Below are 14,635 nucleotides of genomic sequence, written 5' to 3' on the forward strand. Positions count from 1 at the left end.
ATCTCATTCGGAGGAGAGAGAGAGAGAGAGAGAGAGAGAGAGAGAGAGAGAGAGAGAGGAGAGCAACCTCTCAGTAAAAGTAAACAAAAAATTCTGAGCTCTTGGAACTTAGTCATGAGTCCAGCAAACTTGAATAATTAATTAAATTCTTTGATGACATACTGCTGATGTTATCACATTTTTCTTGAAGTCTGAAGGTATTCATCTGTCTCATATATTCTTATACCACATGGAACAGTTTTGTAGTGGTTGGTCCTCCCAAGGACCTTAATAATACCAAGAGGATATTGTGTACTCCATGTACATAGTTCCAAGTCTTTGAGTAGTCTGATGAATACTTCCCGCATTTGTGTCTCCCATTTCATCTTCGTACACTTCCTCTTTCCTTTCCATACTATTGTCTTCAAGTTTCTTTCTTAATTGAGCCCTTCTGTATATTCCTTCCATTTTTCAGCCATCCCTTTTTTCTTGGTGGCAACTGCCGCTTAATTCTCGGTGTTCTTGCAGCTGCTTATCTTCTTTCCTAAGCTTTTGTAATCTTCCTGTATGTGGCATTTACCATACCTACAGTTCTGCATGTTTCAACGGCTTTGCATCTCTCCTCTACACATTTGTGCTTTGTAGTTGTGCAGTGTCAGGCACTCACATTTTTAGGTGTATATTCCCTTTTGCCTGTGTTGATTGTTGCATTTTTATATTTTCTCCTTTCATCAGTTATATTAAGTATGTCATGTGTTAGCCAAGGATTCTTACTGCTTTAGAAAAACTCAACAACTTATGGTTGTTTCAACATATATCAGATCTGTTCAAAAAAATCTTGAAATATGGCCACAAAATCTTTCTACACTTACCTTTTACTTATTGTGCATGGTCTCATTCGAAACACTCTCCTCCACAATTGATACACCAGTCACAATGCTGTTTTCACTTCTGGAATCAGTCTTGATATGCCTCTTGCTGGATTGTGCAAAGTGCTGTCTGCAAATTTTCTTTTATCTCATCTATCATTGCAATCTTTATCCTTACAACGGGGTTTTCAACTTTGGAACTAAAACAAAGTCCACAGGGGACAGGTGTGGAGAGTACGGAGGATGTGGCAGCTCATTGATTTTGTTTTTTAGCGATAGCCGCCCACCAACAGGAATGAAAGTGCAGGTGTACTATCGTGACACAAGAGCCATGAATTGTCTTGCCACATTTCAGGACATTTCCTTCTCTCATTTTCTCGCAGGCCTCACAAGATGTCCTGATAGTACCATTGATTAACAATTGGTCCCTAAGGCACGAATTCATGATAAATTAATCCTTCAACATCAAAGAAAACTATCAGCATGGCTTTGACATTTGACAAGCCTTTTTTGTTCTCGGAGAACCTTTTCTGATCCATTGTGAAGACTGAACCTTTGTCTCAACTAATAACCATAGACCCACATTTCATCACCAGTTATGGTTCTCTTAAGGAACACAACGTTCTCATTTGCACAATCCAAAAGCTGTTCACAGATTTTGAGGCAAAGGTCTAAAGGTCTTTCTGGTCTTATGACTCAGAGCTGTGAGATGAACTTGGCAGCAACACAATGCATTCCAAGATACTGTGTCAGGATTTCGTGACAGGATCCAACCAAAATGTTACATTCTTTTGCAATCTCTTGGACAGTCAGTCTTCTATTGGCAGGCACAATTTCGTTGACATTCCTGACATGAGCATCACCAGTTGATGTCGAAGGGTGTCCTGAATGACAGTCAATCTTTAACTTTCATCTGGTCATTTTTAAACCGTGTGAACCATTTGTAGCACCAAATATAGCTTAAGCACTCATCACAGTAGGCAACCCGCATCATTAGGTGTCTCTCTGTAAAGGTTTTCTTGAGTTCCACGCAAAATTTAATACAGACGCATTACTTCTCTAACACTGCCCTCTTGAAATTTACGAACTCTGCAAAACAATGTTCTACTCAATACAGCTCAGAGAAATGACTAACAGACATACAATGATGAAACTTCTGCAGTTATGCATTAAACAAAGGCGTGTGCAGGGATGCCAACCACATTTCGCTCCAACACACCATTGGCGTGAAATTACAAATGTTCTGGGATTTGTTGAACAGACCTTGTAAAGGTCCAGTCTGCTTAATTGCCCTACCTTTATGCAATTTCTATGGCTTTAATCAGTATTTCATAGTTCATAAAAAAGATTCCATACATACTCCTTGAACTTGAACTTACACTCTTTCTGTAATGAACTCATCACTGATAAAGCATAAAACCTAATCTTTCTTCCCTCCTCCCTTCCTTCCCTGTTGTTGCTGTTGTTGTTGTTACCTTCAGACCAAAGACTGTGTAATGCAGCTCTTCACACTAGTTTATCCTGTGCTAGCCACCTCAGCTCTCAACAACCACTGCAGCCTTCACCCATTTCAACCAGCATAATGAGTTCATGCCTAGGTCTCCCTCTACAGTCCCTTCATCCCCCCACCTTCCAATCCACACTTCCATCCATTAACAAACTCATTATTCCTTGATGCCTCCAGAAGTGTCCTATCGACTGATTCGGTTGTGCCATAAGTTTCTTTTCTCCTCAGTTCGATTCAGTACCACCTCATTAGTTAAACAATCTTACCCATCTAATCTTCAAGGTTCTTCTGTAGTGGTGTACTTCTAAAGTTTCTATCCTTACCTTGTCTTAACTGCTTATTGTCCACATTTCACATAGATACAAGAGCCAATACTAACATTGAGAGTAGCACCTGAGGCCGCAAATGTAGAAATCTTATTATTAATTGGTAACCTACAGAAATTAGTATGTTATGAGTCCCCACTAGAGTATCTATAGTAACAGCTTGATAAGTTGGCCACAGACCCCCAAGTACTGATTGTTATGTCAATGTCATTCAGAACACTTCGTGTTGACTGTTCTCTGTTTCAGACTGCAGTCACCTTCAGTGACCCCATAGTTGTGACACTGTAATTTCCTGATCAAGTGTTGTGTTGGATGTATGACTAGATCATTAATTGAGTAATAACTGATACAATAAAAGGGAAAATGCATGAAGGTTCATTGTAAAGTACTGTTCCATGGTACATTTGAAATATTTTTGATTTTTGTTGTAAAAACTCTTTGTAATTACTTCTGTTATTGAATAGTTTCATCTTGTACAATGTTAATAAACCTTTTGTAACTGAAACCATGTTGGTTGAACTTAATAATTTACAACATGTTATGGGGCCATCCCATGTCAAAATGAACAAATCATAGTTGTAGAAGAAGATTGACCCAATCCAGTTAGTGTTGCTAGAGGAAATTTTTTGTTGAAACAAGTTGTACAATAAGGGGAACCATCCTTAAGAACATGGCTACTAATTGCAATTATGAAGTGAATACTAATATACTTGAAGGGCCTGGCAGCTGGGGAAAATGGAAATGGCATGTGTCTACAGTGCTTCATTGATAGGAACGTGAGAACATTATTAACAGTAGGTGTGAATGTGTGCTGTTGTCACAAGAACTGACAACTGAACAACAGGCAGTGTATGCAGAATGGCAAAAGGATGGTGAGAAAGCAACAAGTTTGATAGAAAGTGTGTTAAGCAGACCAGTTGCTTGAGTCGTGATGGCGTGCAGTAATGCTGAAGAAATACTGGACAAACTACTTGTACAGTTTGAAAGTAGCAGCACCCAATGTTTAAATTTGTTGATTGAAACCTGTTTTTGACCGAAGCGGGACTAAACAGAAGATATTAGCTGTATTATAATAATAAAAAATGGATATATATAATTAAAATGGAAAAATTAAAGGATAGTACAGTTGCATTATTATTAAATGTTTTGTGTGTACGAAACTGTGCTATTGTTCATTCACTTTACCTTGCGCCTTTTCTAACCATGCTTCCACATATGAGAGAGTGAGACAGAATCATGCACAAAGAAGTGAATGATGGTGTTTGTTCATTTATCTGCGCCTTACTGTGCATTCATAATTAATGTCTTTGCTGACACTTTTGGCTGGTTTTCGATTCTGTCATTAACACTGCTTCATTTTTTAATAAATTTTAACTTTACCATATCAGGGGGGTCTTTCACCATGTACCTACACAATTGCCCCCACACTGTACATTGACATAGTATGGAGACGTGCAGTGTTTTTGCACGTACATAACTTATATTTACATTTGTCGACATGGGTCGATGCCCTGTATTTGTAAACTTCTCTTTTATTTAATGGAATGGATATGTCAGCTTATCCTATGTATGTTAGAGTTTTACAAGAAATTAAAAAATTATATACATAATACGATAGTTAATTACATATTTGAATTTAGCGTGCTGACAGTAATGTTCAGTTTGCAGCGGCCTTACTACCGGGTTTTGCGGCCGTGCACTAGTAGGTTTGGCAGCTAAGCACGAGCCGCTAATGGTCAACATGCTAGTTGCTACCAGTGTACGTGTGTGCACTTACTTCATAGTGTTAATTTCACATTGAGAGACGCACTTTCACCTGAGTATTACATATTAAAGAATTGCCATGGCATTTGTCTTCATTCTGGATGTGGTGAGTGTGCTTGTTGTTCAAAATCTGATGCTGTGCCAGATCTCCACTCTTACAGACCAGACATCATTATTACCCATCGTACTTGCATTTTCAGCAGAGAGAACCCTGGACAACAGCATCTGTCGACGAGGTAAGTACTGGCTCGAACAACTATAGTTCCCTTATTAATGTATCAGGTGTGGTGTGAGACAATACTCACAGATAACTTCCTAGCACACTTGTGTTAATGTCACCACACTTCACCGTCCACTTTGTGGAAAGAGTCATGTTGTCGTCCAAAACATTGTATAAATTGCTTGTCTTTAAAGTTCACTCATATACATGGAGTTTGGTTTCCAATGAAAATTCATACAATTATTGAGTTACAACAATATATAACAGGATAGTTATACCTATGTCTGACATTCTATCCATCGCTTATACTATGAACATAAATTTCTTAAGTTTTAAAACGTCATAAAGTTTACATTAACTGGCTTCTGTTACTACAGTTTGTTTGTTAGTTTTAACTTATCTTTGCTCACATCACAGATACAAATTAATTACATAACACATTATTGTGGTAGAAAACAAGCATATGATACATTTATACTTCGCTTATTTTTAGATAGGCTTTTATCACTTATGGGAGCTCATTTCTTCCTTAGGTAGAGAAGGGAGAAAACATTTAAAATAGAAGTAAAACATTACGTATTGCTGGCCTAACTACGCTGGGCGCTGCTTCCTTTGCTTCGGAGGGAATGAAGGAAATACTCATCTACTGGCTCAAGGATTTATGACTCGTACCATCATGGACTAGTTGCCAAGGAACTCTTATTTCAAGGAAATGATGTGTACTGACTAATCATTTGTGTACTATCATCTTGTTTCTTTATTCGTTAGTTGAAATAAAACAACCCCTTGTTTTTCATTCCTTTTTCAATATCCTAATAAAATACTCTCTGAAGAGGTAATTTATAGAAAGTTTCGTAATTCCAATTGTGTCTAATATACCTGCACAAAATAAGTGATTTCATTTACGAGGGCATTTCGAAAAGTAGTGATGCAATGGCTCGCAGTCCTTAAATAGAACATTTATTTAAAAAACATCAGTTACATCTTATTAAACGGATTATTTGTTATTTTTTGACATAATCAACCCCGTTATCCAAACATTTGTTAAGTCGGTGCACAAGCTTTTGTATCCCACAGTCATAGAAGGTTCCCGCCTGTTGTTGGAACCACATTTCAACTTCATCTTTGATCTCTTCATCATCGTGGAATGATTTTCCACCAAGATGTGACTTAAGGTAACGGAAGACATGGCAGTCAGTGGGCGCAAGGTCCGGGCTGTATGGCGGATGGTCCAATATGTCCCATTTGAATTGTTTGAGTAGTGCTTTGGTTACGAGTGCTGTGTGAGGCCGAGCGAGGTCATGAAGCAAGCGGACTCCACTTGTCAGCATTCCCCTGCATTGGTTTTGAATTACCCTTCAAAGACGTTTCAAAGTCTGGCAATATGCAGCAGCATTAATTGTCATTCCAGGAGGCATAAATTCCAACAGAAGAATGCCTTGTCTGTCCCAAAAAACAGAAGCCATGATTTTCTTTGCTGAAATCGATGTTTTGCATTTCTTGGCTTTTGGTGAATTCGAATGGCACCATTGCATTGATTGTTGCTTGGATTCAGGTGTATGGTGATAAACCCACATCCCGTCACTTGTCACAATGTGATCAAGGAATTCATCACCTGCTTCAGCATAGCGTGTGAGGAAGTCGAGTGCAAAGCCCATCATTTTCTTTGTGTGTTCTTCCATTAACAGTTTTGGAACCCAGTGCACACACAATTTCCTGTACCCTAACTTGGCAGTCAAAACATCATAAAGAGTTGTCATTGACACGTCCGGTATGATCTGATGCAATTTTTTCAATGTGAGGCGTCTATTTGCACGAATTGCTTCCTCCATTCTCCGAAGAAGGGCATCAGAGATCACAGATGGCCGACCTGTTCTTTGTTTGTCATGAACATCGGTCCTATCTTCAGAGAAATGACGACACCATTTCATTACATTTTGTCAATTCATAATGTTCTCATGAACAGAAACAATTTCTTTGTGAACATCCGCTGGTCGCTGACCTTTTGCATTAAGAAAACATATGACGGAGCGCACTTCGCATTTGGCGGGGTTCTGAATCGGCGCAGCAACCACAAGCAACATTCAACTGCTGAACGATCACGAGGCGAAAGCTAACGGTTCAAGGTTAACACCAGTGTTGCCAACTTGCTTGCCAAAACTCTTCTGTTCCTCTGGCGTACGATGTATCTTTACTTTCCAAAATAACCTCGTAATACATTACATTTCATAAAATTTGTTATTTCATTTGTTTACTTGTATGTTATCTTCATCCAATATATGCTAGCATTATTTTGCATTCACTAATTAAGCCATAATTTTAAAAAAATTAGGTTGGCATTGCTGTTTTTCACTATTTTGTATAATGTGATGTATATCTTATGTAAGAATCTTTTATATTGTATATGCCAGATTGGGCATTAAATACAAAATGTTCTATGTATAGTTATTCATAATAATTTGATCTTTTAATTGTTATTTTTTTTTAATTTACACAATAGTTTTGTTAACTTCATAGCTATGAACATATAAATGGGGGGAGCAGAAGGCTCAGAAAATGCTCAGTTGGAAACAGTTTACACGTGTAACTTCTGTGTCACACGTCAGTGTAATACTTTAGTCGTTATACTATGGTTTTGGTGACCATGTAACCTGTCATATGGAGGGCCTCCCACCAAGGAGAAGTTGTGCAGCTTGTCATTAACAAACCACTATAAAATGACTTGGTACCTGGATTATTTCATGGAATTAACGTAGCTAGATTCAGTTTGCAGATGAAATGGGCTGGGATGATGATTTCAGCAGCAGCAGCAGAAAGCAGATTTCTCCGAGCTACACCGAACTAAGACATGTATAAGCAATGAACTAAACTTTATATGTCACTGCAGAACTATTTACTAAGGTGAAATGTTTGGAAACTGTTCTAGCAGTAAACATATGTCTTTGTCTCATAGTTTGTTTGAGTGCTGGAGGCCAGAGTGATCAATAAGAAAGACACCCCCATGACCACATGTTCTTGATGTCATTGGAATTGTACTGTTTCTCCTGGGTGGAATTGGATTTTAAAAAAATGTAAACAAAATATTATGATAAATTTTATAAATAATCGACAAGTACGCCAAAGAAGAAGAGACACAACTACAATGGACATGTTATTCCATGGACTCTTGCACTTCTATGCATGAGCTATCTTTCCTTTGTCATTCGCTTATCTTATCTGCTTGGATTCGGACCTAAGAGGACATTCTTGTGTGAAGCTCATCTTGCTGTACCAGCTGATAATGTAAGTTGTACTTAAAACCCGAAAAATATAATGGTTATTTTGTCAAAAGAATTTGTGTATGTGGTCAATCTATTGTAAATCTGATACCTTTGTTGTCTTAAGTAGATATGGGCCTTAACAAAGAATTTTCATTGTTAGGCGGCATCTTAGAAAAATCTTTAACATTTTTCTTGCAGCTCATCTACGAGATGTGCCGTCGGTTAGGACAATTAACTTTATTTCAGATCGCACGAGACTGGAGGCAGCTACTAATAATTTAACAATTTTATTTACAGATTTTCTTTATATAACGAGATAACATCCCAGCAGAAAAGGTCTGGTCACAGGATTCCAGTTCCATTATAGGATTTCATTTGTAGATGCTACTCTTGTTATCTTATATTGGGGAATTGAGACGAAACCACGATGTATCGACGATTACGTAACTACCCTGAGAACTGAGCTAGTTTACTGAGTGCTTATACATGTCAGGCTAAATTAAACAATGTATTACACTGTTAATAATATTCCTACATTAGTTATTTCTCTGTTATGCTGAGCTATTGCATTAATGTGTGTTTCGTTTTTTGTAAAGTCACGGCTCATATTTTATTTTATTACATTACACTCGGCGCCGGCAGTAAGTCTTCTGCAGCATCTATGATTGAATATTTAAAGAATTCTTATTAGTATATTTTTTTGTGTTTAAACAGCTCGGTGCATATCCACCAATAACTGAATTCACTGAACACACTAGTGTGGCCGAAATCGAAACTGAAATCCTACGACCTATCTCCATTGTTGTAATTGATTACCTGTATGTACACCAGAAATAGTGAATTGTAATTAATGCATAAAACGTTTCCGTTTCATGTACCATACACATGGGAACTACGGCAAGCTGATAGAAACCGAATGAGTGATCACAGACCAATGCTGTTTCTTACATCTGACATAGACCGTAAGGCAAGGAACCGAATGCACGTGACCAGGTTTCTAATTAAAACTAGTCAGTAGCACCTGGGCACATGCAATTAAAACAATCTGTACACATAGCTTTCTTCTAGCTTTTCAATTGTCATTATTAGTGTAGGCAGTGTTGAGTAGTTATAGTCTGAATTTTGTGTGTGAACTGATTAGTATCAGCTAGCAACATGGTTAGACCAAATACTAGACGTAACCGTGTGGAGGATGAGAATTATGAAAGTGATGACCAATTAGAGAATATTCCTGGATCATTGGCAGGAGGGTCGGGAGCTAATGAAAATGAACAAGCTACAATCCCACATGATAGTGTAGTGTTGCAGATTCTCATTTCTCAACCGAGTATACAATCGCTGGGCGAAGAAGAGAATGTCGAGACCACGAGAGAAATCAACTGCGAGAAAGCAGACGAAAGTGTTCGCGCGTAGGTCGACTTTGCAAATTCAAGCGATATGCTTGCACAGCTATTCCAGAAATTAGAATTAATGGAACAGCAAATAAAGAAAGAACAGGAATTAATGGAACAGCAAAGAAAGAAAGAACAGGAATTAATGGAACAGCAGAGGAAAAGAGAGCGTGAGGAGGATATCCAGCACCAGAATGAGTTTTTCGAAAAAGTTGGGGCTAGCCTAATCGCCACAGTGGACGAATGGTTAGTCAAACGTGAACAAGTGTTGTTACAAAAACTGAATCGTGCTCTTGACGATAGGGATAAACGCATATTAGAACATTTTAATAGCAAGATAGGAAAGATTGAATCTGAGGTATCAGAAGTGAAGAAAAATTTACAGGAATTACCCAATAAAGTAAATACTTTGGCTGGAGAGGTATCAGAGGTCAAAGAAGTGCAGGAATCCCTCGATGCCAAAGTTAAGCAAGTAACCAAGGGCATCGACGAAATCTCTTTAACTATTGAGCGAAAGGTAGAAGCTGAAGTGAAGCTTATAATGCTTGACCATGTTGAACACAAGAGTCAGCAAGGTACCTCCATGAACCACGAACCCGTAAGACCCGAGATTACAGAGAAGCCAGTGAATGACAATGATAATAGAGTCATGAACTGTGCCGCACCTAGTCCCTGTTGCAGTTGTTCATGTAACGCACAGCAGGGCGAAAATTATGCTTCAAATCGAGGCGCGTGCGGAAACCCGCTAGCAAACAGTGTAACTGTCAGTCCATATGCAGCGAATACAGGTAAAAATAACCCGATAATTGTTCGCAATGAAGCACACACTCTGACCACACTGAAACAGGAAGAGTCGTTACTGAAACATAGACAATTTCAAGTATTTTCCGAAGAGGAAAAATCATGTCATCCAGTAATATTTATAAAAAGTTTTAAGAATGTGTTACCTGCATCTTGGCAGGAGAGACAAAAGATACAGTTTGTTATCTCATATATTACCGGAGATGCTGCATTATGGGCATCTGAAGTTGCAGAGAACTGTCATTCTTTTTGTGAGTTCGAGCAACAATTTTTGGCCAAATTTTGGTCGGCTAGTATATCAGGAGAAAGAAAACTGGCATTCTACGGATCGGAGCGTGGAATGTCAGATCCCTTAATCGGGCAGGTAGGCTAGAAAATTTAAAAAGGGAAATGGATAGGTTAAAGTTAGATATAGTGGGAATTAGTGAAGTTCGGTGGCAGGAGGAACAAGACTTCTGGTGAGGTGAATACAGGGTTATAAATACAAAATCAAATGGGGGTAATGCAGGAGTAGGTTTAATAATGAATAAAAAAATACGAGTGCGGGTAAGCTACTACGAACAGCATAGTGAACGTATTATAGTGGCCAAGATAGACACGAAGCCCATGCCTACTACAGTAGTACAAGTTTATATGCCAACTAGCTCTGCAGATGACGAAGAAATTGAAGAAATGTGTGATGAGATAAAAGAAATTATCCAGGTAGTGAAGGGAGACAAAAATTTAATAATCATGGGTGACTGGAATTCGACAGTAGGAAATGGGAGAGAAGGAAACATAGTAAGTGAATATGGATTGGGACTAAGAAATGAAATGGTAGAATTTTGCACAGAGCATAACTTAATCATAGCTAACACTTGGTTCAAGAATCATAAAAGAAGGTTGTATACATGGAAGAATCCTGGAGACACTAAAAGGTATCAGATAGATTATATAATGGTAAGACAGAGATTTAGGAACCAGGTTTTAAATTGTAGGACATTTCCAGGGGCAGATGTGGACTCTGACCACAATCTATTGGTTATGAACTGTAGATTAAAACTGAAGAAATTGCAAAAAGATGGGAATTTAAGGAGATGGGACCTGGATAAACTGACTAAACCAGAGGTTGTACAGAGTTTCAGGGACAGCGTAAGGGAACAATTGACAGGAATGGGGGGAAGAAATACAGTAGAAGACGAATGGGTAGCTCGTAGAAATCCTTGGGTAACAGAAGAAATATTGAATTTAATTGATGAAAGGAGAAAATATAAAAATGCAGTAAATGAAGCAGGCAAAAAAGAATACAAATGTCTCAAAAATGAGATCGACAGGAAGTGCAAAATGGCTAAGCAGGCATGGCTAGAGGACAAATGTAAGGATGTAGAGGCTTATCTCACTAGGGGTAAGATAGATACAGCCTACAGGAAAATTAAAGAGACCTTTGGAGAAAAGAGAGCCGCTTGTATGAATATCAAGAGCTCAGATGGAAACCCAGTTCTAAGCAAAGAGGGAAAAGCAGAAAGGTGGAAGGAGTATATAGAGGGTCTATACAAGGGCGATGTACTTGAGGACAATATTATGGAAATGGAAGAGGATGTAGATGAAGATGAAATGGGAGATACGATACTGCGTGAAGAGTTTGACAGAACACTGAAAGACCTGAGTTGAAACAAGGCCCCGGGAGTAGACAGCATTCCATTAGAACTACTGATGGCCTTGGGAGAGCCAGTCCTGACAAAACTCTACCATCTGGTGAGCAAGATGTATGAGACAGGCGAAATACCCTCAGACTTCAGGAAGAATATAATAATTCCAATCCCAAAGAAAGCAGGCGTTGACAGATGTGAAAATTACTGAACTATCAGTTTAATAAGCCACAGCTGCAAAATACTAACGCGAATTATTTACAGACGAATGGGAAAACTGGTAGAATCCGACCTCGGGGAAGATCAGTTTGGATTCCGTAGAAATGTTGGAACACCTGAGGCAATACTGACCTTACGACTTATCTTAGAAGAAAGATTAAGGAAAGGCAAACCTAGGTTTCTAGCATTTGTATACTTTGAGAAAGCTTTTGACAATGTTGACTGGAATACTCTCTTTCAAATTCTGAAGGTGGCAGGGGTAAAATACAGGGAGCGAAAGACTGTTTACAATTTGTACAGAAAGCAGATGGCAGTTATAAGAGTCGAGGTGCATGAAAGGGAAGCATTGGTTGGGAAGGGAGTGAGACAGGGTTGTAGCCTCTCCCTGGTGTTATTCAATCTTTATATTGAGCAAGCAGTAAAGGAAACAAAAGAAAAATTTGGAGTAGGTATTAAAATCCAGGGAGAAGAAATAAAAACTTTGAGGTTCGCCGATGACATTGTAATTCTGTCAGAGACAGCAAAGGACTTGGAAGAGCAGTTGAATGGAATGGACAGTGTCTTGAAAGGAGGATATAAGATGAACATCAACAAAAGTAAAACGAGGATAATGGAATGTAGTCAAATTAAGTCGGGTGATGGTGAGGGAATTGGATTAGGAAATGAGACACTTAAAGTAGTAAAGGTGTTTTGCTATTTGGAGAGCAAAATAACTGATGATGGTCGAAGTAGAGAGGATATAAAATGTAGATTGGCAATGGGAAGGAAATCGTTTCTGAAGAAGAGAAATTTGTTAACATCGAGTATAGATTTAAGTGTCAGGAAGTCGTTTCTGAAAGTATTTGTATGGAGTGTAGCCATGTATGGAAGTGAAACATGGACAATAAATGGTTTGGACCAGAGGAGCATATAAGCGTTCGAAATGTGGTGCTACAGAAGAATGCTGAAGATTAGATGGGTAGATCACATAACTAATGAGGAGGTGTTGAATAGGATTGGGGAGAAGAGAAGTTCGTGGCACAACTTGACTAGAAGAAGGGATCGGTTGGTAGTACATGTCCTGAGGCATCAAGGGATCACAAATTTAGCATTGGAGGGCAGCGTGGAGGGTGAAAATCATAGAGGGAGACCAAGAGATGAATACACTAAGCAGATTCAGAAGGATGTAGGTTGCAGTAGGTACTGGGAGATGAAGGAGCTTGCACAGGATGGATTAGCATGGAGAGCTGCATCAAACCAGTCTCGGGACTGAAGACCACAACAACAATCCAGAGATGTACAATTTCAAGCAAGGAACACTTAGAAAATACTTTGAAAAGTATATTAACAAAACAAGGTACTGGTCCGAGCCGATCGCTACACGCGATGTGCTTAGGATATTGAAATCTAAGTTGCCGATATCAATAAGGAGGGAATTGGTGCACGTACCTGATAATGATTTAGAGACATTCATATCGGATGCGGATTCTCTAGATTTGATACAAGAGGATGCACGACAACAAAGCAAGAACGGTGAAGTAATAAATAATAATGATAAACCTAGAAATAATGGTTATGGAAATCAAAACTGAAATAATAATTGGGGACATTAATGTGGCGGCAATAGTTATGAGAGAGCGAATGGGCAAAAAGGAGGTAATGGGAACAGAGGAAGTGGTATGTCGAGCGGTAACTGCTCACCCATGAAGGATAGAAATGATACGATGAATCGAAAAAGGAGAAACGATGAGAATTATGGAAGTAATTTTCAACCTAAAAATATGAAAGAAGGTGACCTGTGGCGTCAGAATGTGACTGCTAATTGGTCGGCGCAGTCAAATAGACCAGAGCAGAGAGTCCCAATTAATAGTCTCGAGGCTATTCCCATGCAGGGGAATACTGCGACTCCAACATGGGTTAATAAACCAAGTACTTCACAAAATAGTGCGAATAGACAGCACAATGTGCAAATAGTAGAAGCTACCGAGGAGAACCAGCCAACAAACTGCAGGGGGTCGATGTAAGCCTTCAGCACTCGACCACCAGGATGGCGGGGCAGACTCAAAAATAACAATAATCGGATTGCTATGCTGCGCTATAATGATGGCCAGGAATTGCGGGAGGAATTAATCACCGAACTGCGTAAATGTTCTGACCAGCAAACAGAGATTGTGCAGGCCACAGTATACGTGAAAGTAAACGGTGTACTTGCTAAGGTTTTGATTGACACGACAATAAAAGACTGCCTATGTTGCCGGTTCAAAATTGTAAAATTACGGGGGCGCTAAAGGGAAAGGCACAAAGTGTCAAGGCCCAGGTGCAGGCAGGAATAGAAATAGGAAATGATGCGATATTATGCACGTTCCTCATTGTTAAAAATTTAACTGCAACTTGCATCCTGCGATGGGACATCCTGAGGGAAAGGAGTGCTATAATCGACATCCCTCAGGACTTGTGCTTCCTGCAAACGCCTATCAAGGATTTGCTATTACCATTGATTAAAGCAATGGCAAGACACAATAGGTATTGTCGGTGGTTCAAGGAGATAGAAGTAGAACCCTTTATACTCAATATTCAGGATAATGTACCATTAAAGGCGTATCCTCATACAAATAAGCAATATAATGAAGAAGTCGTTCAGGTACAACAGGAGATTCAATCCAAGGTTAAGGAGTCAGGATATTTAACCGAT

Source organism: Schistocerca americana, chromosome 3, assembly GCF_021461395.2.
Source record: "Schistocerca americana isolate TAMUIC-IGC-003095 chromosome 3, iqSchAmer2.1, whole genome shotgun sequence".
Lineage (NCBI taxonomy): Eukaryota > Metazoa > Arthropoda > Insecta > Orthoptera > Acrididae > Schistocerca > Schistocerca americana.